This window comes from Stigmatopora nigra, chromosome 9, assembly GCF_051989575.1.
Source record: "Stigmatopora nigra isolate UIUO_SnigA chromosome 9, RoL_Snig_1.1, whole genome shotgun sequence".
NCBI classification, from domain to species: domain Eukaryota; kingdom Metazoa; phylum Chordata; class Actinopteri; order Syngnathiformes; family Syngnathidae; genus Stigmatopora; species Stigmatopora nigra.
The window spans coordinates 10984357-10994448 of record NC_135516.1 but is presented as its reverse complement, the minus strand read 5'-3'; positions in this window follow the sequence as shown (position 1 = coordinate 10994448).

Below are 10092 nucleotides of genomic sequence, written 5' to 3'. Positions count from 1 at the left end.
TTGAATTACTGTGCAAACGTACTACACTGGTATAGAAATTACTTTTGAAATGATAAAGTGATAAAACAAACACTAACTTGACAGTTTATTAGCCTGCAAGAAGGCTTTGGGCTTGACCCTGAGAAGTTAATTAGTCAAAGAGGAGAAAGCCTACAGTAAACCTTTTCATCTGAAAGTAAATATGAACTCCTTTTTTAAGGGTTGAAATCATACTTCCAACTATCAGTCATTCCATAAGAGAAGAAACAAGCATCACTTAAAGCTCCGACTTGTGAAAACTAGCAAATTCCGGCTACATTTTACTACATATTCTTTTCCCTGAAGTTTGACTTACCTTCCCGCAATGATCAAATCAAAGAAGAATGTTTACATAACAATCAAAAACCGTGTAGTCGTACTGAGAAGCCTCACATAATCCCTTACTAGTCAGATATCAAAGCGTGTCCACAGTACACCGCAGTGCAGTTATTGTATAAACAGAAGCCAAGCATATTTAGTTAAAGACGTCTTATGTTTCTGTAGTATCTAAAAAATCCTTCACAGGTGAACTGGTGGGAGTCTTACCACCTGAACTTTAATGCTCAGTGCTTCAGAAGAAGAGAGGGGGAAAAAATTAATAAAAAAAAGCTGAATATGAGGTCATTTGGAATCCTTCCTCATTGAATACATCCAAACCCACACATTTCAACGACAAGTACACAGTAGCGCCGGAGGATTTATGCGGCACAGTAAATATCTCGCAAAAGCATGCAAGTGAAGGAGCGGATGAAAGATTGGGAAGACCTTTACAGACTATTTCTTAGCTCAGGAGCTCAGGTGGAAGAGAGGAAAATAGAAAGCTGGATGAGGGAAGACATTAAGTGTTGAGGGATGTGTGAGAGTCAGCGGGAGAACGTGAGCAGGGTAAAGGAATAGCGCAAATGGTATGCAGCACTTAAAGTGGAAGAATGACAATAAAAGCATTCAATTCAATTCTGGTTCTGATTCCAGTGTGTTGCCTTAGTTAGGAGCATTAATGTATATTCCCAGATTCCCTCAATGCTGGGTCGGATTGGAAGATGACAGCTAAAAATAAAACATTTCATGCAAATTCTGGTTTCATGAGGTAGTCTCATGTTGATTAAAAAATGGCTTTAAAAAGCAAGGCAAGAGTACATCCTGGTGGATCCTGGAAATGCGAAATAAGTGGTACCTTGAAATCTAATTTTCCTAATAAATTGAATGAAAATGCTTAAAAAAAAATGAAGACCGAAAATTACGAATGTTATACTCAACATAAAAATTGACATGCAACGATAAATGATATTTACTCTATTTTCCAGACTATAAGGGATAGTTATTCAAAGTTTGACTAGGTCAGAAATAACAGTTTTGGCGTAAAAATGTAATTATCAATTCATTTTCTCTCAACAATTCTATCTGTCAAATCATCACCTGACTATAATTAATGTATAAAAGACCCCTGTATGTACGTATGGGTTCATTCAATAAACATAGGCCATTTTCCTCAAAAGGTACATAAGGGAGAGAAAAAATCTCAACTGTCAAACTCTACTCTACTCCACATACTTCATTTTTCCAAACAGCAGTTCACATTTTTAAAGATTCTCTAAGGCTTTTCTTTCTTCGCTCAATGTTCACATTTTGAAGCCCAACTTTCAACACCAGCCCACTTCTGTGATTTACTTGTAATCCACAGTCTCCATTTGTCAAATTCACAGCATTCAGCTAAACAAGACAATCCCTAAATTCTGCAAAGCCAGTTTGTCAGCATATCATTTTATTTATCTTATACCCCACCGGCAATAGCATGATAAGACATGCATAATCGGTACATTCATCCTTGCCCTACTAATAAAGTGCTGTGTGGTCAGGATATCAACGACAATGAGCTCCTAAATTTGCATATAATAAAAGACTATAGGGGTAAAAAGAGGGAAAATACAATCAGACATGTGCTGAGCACCATTAAATCAACATATAGCATAAAACAGCGAAATATGAACAAGCCAAAAGGAGTCCAGTTTCATCTTATTTCTTCATTCTGCTTGTGTCTAAGCAACTATGTGATGCTATTTAAAACATCCCTCCAATCGACTTATAATGGATTTGACAAAGGTGAAATAGCAAATGGAGTGGCCCAATTATTTAGACAGCAGGCCATTAAAGCTACTCAAAGTTCAACTTTGTTGAAAACAAGTGAAAGTTGCTCATACTGATTTTGCAGTGACAACAAAAAAAAGTAGTTGTACGTCCCCCTCTCTTTGTTATGGTGGTATCATTTTTACCAAGAGACAAAACAAGATGTCTGTTGTTGGCTGGCACCGGTTGCATGAAATAGCTAAGTGCCTGCTCATGTAGTATTTATGACCTTGCCTGGAGGAGAAATAGGCTGACATATCTTAGAAAGTAGCAATCAGCTTGTATTTGAACTGTCACCTCTCATGCAAATTTGTAGTAAATTGCACGTCTTGTGACTCTCATAGTGCTTGTCTACTAACGGGTTAACATTTTTCTCCTTGAGAACCTCTTTGGGATTTTTCAAGAGATCATTTGTTGCATGTCACATGACCAGGGAACTCAACATATCATTTTTGAATTGTGAAATATGCATTAGCTAACAGAAAGTATAACAAACCTCCACTTAGACCTGTCACTTGCTATTAAGAACCCAAAAGCATATATTTCAGGCTAAGTCAACTAGTGAATAAAATGACTTAAAATTATCACTATATTAGTGTTTTTATGATGGTGCTATTACATTTTTCTATATGAAATAGCTGCTTTTATCCAATAAAAGATGGGGAGGAAAAAAAATGCCTATTATATAAGTGGAACGGTATTATAGTAATTTATAAAGAGTACACATTGTGTACATATTTCTTAAACTACTAATAAAATACTGTCATTTAGCCTAAAAAAGGAAAGTATTACTTTAGAAAATAAGTCATGTCTAGTGGCAATGTTTTCTATCTTAAATGCAGTTTCTACTGAAATAATTTTAATGATATCTAAAAGATGGAGAGTCATGATATCCAGCCAGGTCCACATTTAAATGTGCTACCTAATGAAAAGTAATGACAGAAGAGTAGTTCTACGAACGGAAGGGAAGACAAACTATTTTCCTGGAATTATGCGAATTGGTAATTGCTAGCCAAAAACCTTTACAGTCTCGTTGACTTTCCTTACCGGCTGGGAAATGAAGCTAATGCATAAGCAGCAACCGTGTGTGCAAAAGGTTAACAAATGTCACCTGTGTCATCTGCCAATTTATGTTAATGTTTTGCATTTGTGATTTTAGCACAGTGCTGAAGCTCTTAACGACTGATTTCCATTCTTTTTCTAACCTGCCCGGCAACCAAAAGCAAAACAGGAGCTTAGATTGTTTCAGATCTTTTATATTCAATCAGAGTACAACGGAAACCTATAACGTGCGTCGTAATCCATTTTAGAACACTTGCTTTTCCTCGCTGCTTGTAAATTGTATATTAAAACTCAAAATCAGAGCTCCAGGCAACCATGAATTATCGAGAAATGCGGATATCTATCACGGTTCGAGGACAACACTCAAAAGAGTAGGAGTTGTTGTGAAAATATTAATGTGAACTCCACTGTGGTGATTCGGAACAAATCAAAACCTTGTTTTTTTTTAGCTAATAGAAGTAGACATGTAAAATAGCAAGTACTAGGAGTTTTTTTTCTGGGTGACGTAATGCTAAAAATTGATATTTGTGTATCTTCTTTGGGTTTTGAAAGTAAAATGATAATAGAAAAGCATAGAGAGAAAAATAGTTGACATTTTCAATGATGCCACCATTACCGAAAATAGAGGAACTAAAACTGTGCACAGGACACAGTATGATACTGCTAAACACAAGTGCAAATAGGAAAAGAATAGTGACAGAAAGTCACTTGTGGCTAGTCTTCACAGAAGAAAGTCTACTGATATTTTATTGTATTGCTCGACCTCTCATTTTAAGAGCTTTCACTTTTTTTGCCATCTTTAGGTTTCCACATCAGCACTCCTTTCAGCTTGCTTCTCTACACTGTGACAACGGTTAATGTATTTCGTCTTGGCTTTGACAAATTAAAGCCAGTCGGCCGACGGGAGTAACCTTCACAGGACTGTGCGGGTGGTTATGAAGGGGCTGATAGCTGGATGTTTTTTTGGGGGGGGGGAGACTGGATGGATGGCGAGACATATTAGCCAAGTCGGGGCATTTACAAATTGGACTGTGTGGGATATTCATTCGGCGATTAGCAGAGAAATGGTGCGCAAGTAAAGCGGTACTTTTTATGAGTTTGAACGTGTGTCTATCAGCGGGAGAAATGCTTTGTCAGGCTTTTCTTGCAAAATACTTCTATAACATAATTTAAAAAACTACTACAAATGATCTAGCCAATGAAAAATAGATCCCTTATTTCAAACTACAACTACTATGACAATTTTAAGTGCATTTTTCTCATTTAAATTGATAACAATAATACAAATGTAGCGTAATGTAATTAGAATTTTAAAGTATCAAACTAGAAGCGCAAGATGATATTGCATTGATGATATATATGATAATACCTAATATGACCTGCAACCCCCTTTTAAATACACCTTAAATCCCACACATATTAGTGTGATAGTATATATTTGATTGATACTCTTAGCGAACTATCAAAGTTAAACATTTGAGAAAACCCTTCATAGTAATAAAATCTCTCCCAAACTGTGTATGGCATGCAACTGCAAAAACAACATTTTTTCCTATAGTCCCTGTTTTTTACTTATAACTCAAAGTGAATCTAAAAATAGCAATCTATAATAGTATATTCTAAACAATGGATGAGTGGCACACCTTTGCACCTGAAGAGCATTGAATCAAACCTGCCATGCAATTCTAAAATCACAAAAACTACCATAAAAACTACTCATAACACATTTTTTAAAAACTAGTTCAACATAAACCACCACCCCCTTAAGATAAGCTTTTCCATGAAATCTGTCATTAGGATAAGTGCCAACAACTCAAACATAACCATCACATCCAAAAATATATCATTACTCCTCAATATCTTACCTGGCATCTCTTCCAAGACGACACAATTCAAAAAAGCACATAAAAGACCACCCAACTTGAGACAACTTCACTCACCGACTTGAAGATGTCTTGCCAAAACGTTGCCAAGTCAGGCAAGCGTCCGCCTTCTTTGCCTTCACTCAAACGGTAGCTGCTTCACACAAATCCTGGACCGGTGGCAGTTTTACATGGAGCTCGGCATTGGAGAGCATCTGATGGTGATGCTGTCGGTGGTCCTCTGTGGTTACGCTGGGCTCAGATGCGCTCTCTCATCCCCGCCGCTCAGCTGCAGTGGAGATTGTGAGGACAAACTAAGAGAGCTGCTCCACTTGCTCTCTCGCTGGGAAGCAGAAACGCCCCCTCTACCTATCCCACACTCCCTCTCTTTCTCGCTAGCTCCCTCTCTTTCAAACTGTCAGATGTTGACTTGGATTCGAACCCCCCTTCACTATGTTACTCCCTCAAACCAAGACAGACTGACGGATGGTAGCTCAATGTCCGATTTTCTCACCTTTTCAATTGATTTCTCAGGTACTTTCTCCATCACTCGTCATTGATGTGCACATTGGTGTCACGGAGAGTGCAACCTCTAGTGGCGGCCTTTATTCCACAATGCTGCGTTTAATGTGATCCCCGAGGGTGCCGGTGTTTCGCCCCGGCAACTGGCTGTGTATCCAAAAACCTGCAGAAGAGACCAAGGAAAAAGATTAACATAAAGTGGTCGTACATAGTGAGATTGTATGACTTGAAATTGATCAATTGAGAGTCATTCACAATGGAAATGCAATAAGTCAAAAGCATTGGTGAATTTGAAGTATTTGGTGAATGAGAATACAATGAAGGTATTTTATAATAAAGCATTATTTAAAAATCTCTGAAGGTAGAGGACAATAATTGTAATTTTACCAAAATGTTACAAGTCATTTAGGTAAATAAATGCCACCATAGTATATAGCCTTTTGGATTGAATTGGATTGGATAACTTTTTTCATCCCGCATTCAGGAAATTTTGTTGTCACAGTAGCAAGAGGGTGAGAATACAGACACAGCAAAATACATTGTAGATATAAATAGATAGGTCATAAGTTAATAAAGAAATAGATGAATAAATATATAAAAAAATAAGTGTATTACTGAAATATATATACATATATATACACATACACATACATATATATATAAGCACATATATACATACATACAAGTAGATGTACATGTACACTCCGCCATTTGTTTTGTTAAAGAGCCTGACAGCTGATGGGAGGAAGGATCTACGGAAGCGCTCTTTCCCTCAATTTTTTTTTATTTTTTATTTTTACTAGCGTTTCGTGAAGATCTACATTGGCCTTGGAGTGCAAAACACAACAGAAAATAAAAAAAAAATGGTACATCACAACAACGACAAATATCTCCAAGGATGTACCCTGTCAACTCAAATTGAATAATAAATCTATTCTGGAGCAGAATAGGAAGATTTTTCTGAAATCATTTTAAATCAAGAATACACAGTTGTGATGGTAAAGTGATTGCGTTTCGTCCTTCCAGACAGGCTTGAGTACAAAATAGGCATAGTTCAATTTCAGATACTATTCCAATCATTTCAATAAATGTGCATTAGCCAAATCCAAAGTTTAACTTAGAGAGAGAGGGGAGTATGAGTCATAGCCCTCTCCTCAAGTTCTCTTTGCGATGATCACAATAAAGGTGAGAAGCCATAGTGTTTTGGCGTTGCTGGAGGAGAAGAAGAAAAGAGGCTGCTGGTGCTCCAGCAACGTGTGGGCAGACCGCTCAGCTACTGGCTTAGATAGATAGAGATGCAGGGGGTGCCATTAGACGGCTTTAGACAGGGAGTCTGACACTAGCGGTCACAGCTGAGAAATCACCTCCAGTGGGAGTGATCACTGAGAGCTGGAAAGGAGTTAACCTATTAGCTGCCACTGAGAGTCATTGACGTCCAATCCATTTTGAAGACATGCTTTTTTTCCATTTCAGCACTAATGTTTACATTTGCATTAAAATAAGCCAATGTATGTCCAATGGCAAAAACTTCATCATCCGAAATGGATCTTGCCCTATATTTGTTTTACCTTTGTCATCAAATAATTAAGGAAATTGAATATATATAATGTTTGCTTAAAAGGTACTTTAACAAATATGAGCACCAAAAATATTTCTCAAGGATCCATTGGAAAGTGGTCAGCACATCGGCCTTAGAGCTCTGGGTTCGAATCCAGGTCATGTACATCTGTGGGGAGTTTGCATGTTCTCCCCGGGCCTGCGTGGGTTTTCTCCGGGTACTCAAGTTTCTTCCCACGTTCCAAAAACATGCTTGGTAGGCTGATTGGACACCCTAAATTGCCCCTAAGCATAAGTGTGAGTGTGAATGGTTGTTTGTCTACTTGTGCCCTGCGATTGGCTGGCTACTGCCTGACCCGGAGACAGCTGGGATAGGCTCCAGCACCCCTCCTGCGACCCTAAATGACCCAAAATCTAAAGAAAGTAATATGAAAAAGCCCCAATGTATAAAGGAAGTATGTGATCAAATATATCTTAAAAATCATTGATCTGTTTACAGACAATTTACTAATTTCATGAAGTCACAAAGAGATTATATAAAGTGTTTTCACCCTGGAGGTATTTCAAATGCATGTGCTAGATCTAAAATGTTTTAAGTTGTGACGGAAATGCCTAATACGTCCCCTAAAGCTTTCTTCGTGTTTAAAATCATGCGTAACAGCAAGCTACAAGAGTGATTCTTCACTTTGTGTTTTGTTTACCTCTAGGAAACAAGCAGTCCTGTGGAAACTAATGTATTGTCAATATCCCATAATGTGCAACCATTCACTGCGGCGTGGGCTATTACGGTGAAGTCGAGCATTTCATGAAAATTTGATGCTTAGCAATGATTTGAATCACAGTACTCTCTTATCAACATATCCTTAACTGCTCCCAATAGCCTTCATGCCGCATAGTCAAACAGGACATAACTGCCCGCTCTATTTACAAGCGTCAATGTTTATATTTACAAAGTTGTAAGAGCATCTAAATAAGGCCTGTAATAGGGCTTTTTATCAAACACTTGCCAGTGCTTGCCTTTCTTTGCGGCTACAAAATGGTTGTTGAAGGGTGGGGGTGGGCAGCCAACATCAATACGGAGACGGAATAATAATGCAACTGTTCGGTCTGGGAAGCTAATTCTATTTCAGCCACAAAACAGGCATCTTGTACTGGGACATTTTTTTACTGGGTAAGGTAAAGTAGTAAGGCAGCATTGGAAGAAAATGTTGAGCCATCAAAATTATCACACAAGGGCAAGATAAAAAATATATATACCGTATTTTCATGACTATAAGGTGCACCGCATTATAAGGCGCACCCTCAATGAATGACATTTTTTCCATATATAAGGCGCACTGTATTATAAGGCGCACTGTCTATTTTGGAGAAAATTTAAGACTTTTAAGTGCGCCTTATAGTCGTGAAAATACAGTAATTGCTATTTCCAGGTATGAAGCACTCACTACACAGTCACCTCTAGAGCCAGCCATTGTTGATGTTTTTGATTCTTTTGTATAAAATCTTGCAGTGGGGGAGGAACTATATGATGGAAGATTTTGTAAACTAAGATGGCATTTGCATATTTTACAGTATTGTTTCAGTTCAGGCGTTTGTGTTTTTTTAATATCCGACAGTAGCGGTTTTTCGTTTTTGGTTTTCTGTTTTTTCCATATATAAGGCGCACTGTCTATTTTGGAGAAAATTTAAGACTTTTAAGTACGCCTTATAGTCGTGAAAATACGGTCTATATATTTAAGGCCACCACACGATGAGAATGGGTGAGTGCCTGCTTGCATGTATGTGGAAAAGTACGAGTTGGTATGGGTGAATGTCTCCAAAGGCTCACGAGTGCTGACAAGGGGATAAAGCCTCCCGCTCTCCAATCAATATGGCTTTTCCCTTCACACTGCAACTCTGTCACCACTAGAAAACAAAGAAATTGACTCAAACTAGAAAAGCAAAGCTCCCCAAAAACAATCTTTTCAAAGTCTATCACACAAAAGAAAAAGAAAATGAATTGCTTAGTGTGCAAGTGGCAAAATCCAAGTCTCCCACAGAAATTGTGCTACTCTATCACCTAAGCCTCTTTTTTTTAAAAAAACATCTTGGTTATCCTAAAATATTGATCTGCAATTTTACCCCTCAGAAAGTAGAAAACAATTCCACTTTCTGAGGGGGTAAAATTGCAGATCAATATTTTAGGATAACCAACAACAATGTTTCTTCTAAGCTGCTCACATGCACAATTGCGCACTATTCTCGTCTTCTCTGCGCAGCAGCGATCATATGGCGCGCAGTAAATAAAATCCAAACTTTTATTTTTTACCCCTTTCCTCAAAACATGAACTTTTTTTTGTTTTGCAATGAGCTACATAATATGACAGACCTTCCGGAAGTTTAATTTTTGCAAATGTACAATCAATTTACTGACTGTCCAATCAAATTAGCCTGAGAACTTTGAGTTCAAATGGATTGGACATTTATCGATGGTAGCCAATACATTTAATACATCCAAAAGTGGCGATATGTGCCATTGTGGTCACCTGCCATTCTTGCCATTCTCCTCCAATAATTTGAGTGACGGACACGTGCAAATTGCTGACTGAAAGCACAACATGACAACATAAATAGCCCAGAATTTGCCAAATGAGCATATTTCTTCTTTTCAGATTCTTACTTTTATGTAATCGTCAATTATTTATTACCTCCCGTGTGTCATACTTGCAATTCTCTTTGCTTTTACTGCCATCTGCTATTTTAGTCTTGTTTATTGACAGAGTACACCATTGTGCAAAAGTCTTGGACCACCACTGGCTGTCTACTTTAATGATTTTTTTTTTGACAATACTTTAGAAAAAGGGACAAAGTTAATCTAAAATTTTATGGTTTATATTATGATGCATGTGGTATATTGTAGCAATAACCAATGCATCAAATGACTGATGTGTATTTTCTGGAAAAATCA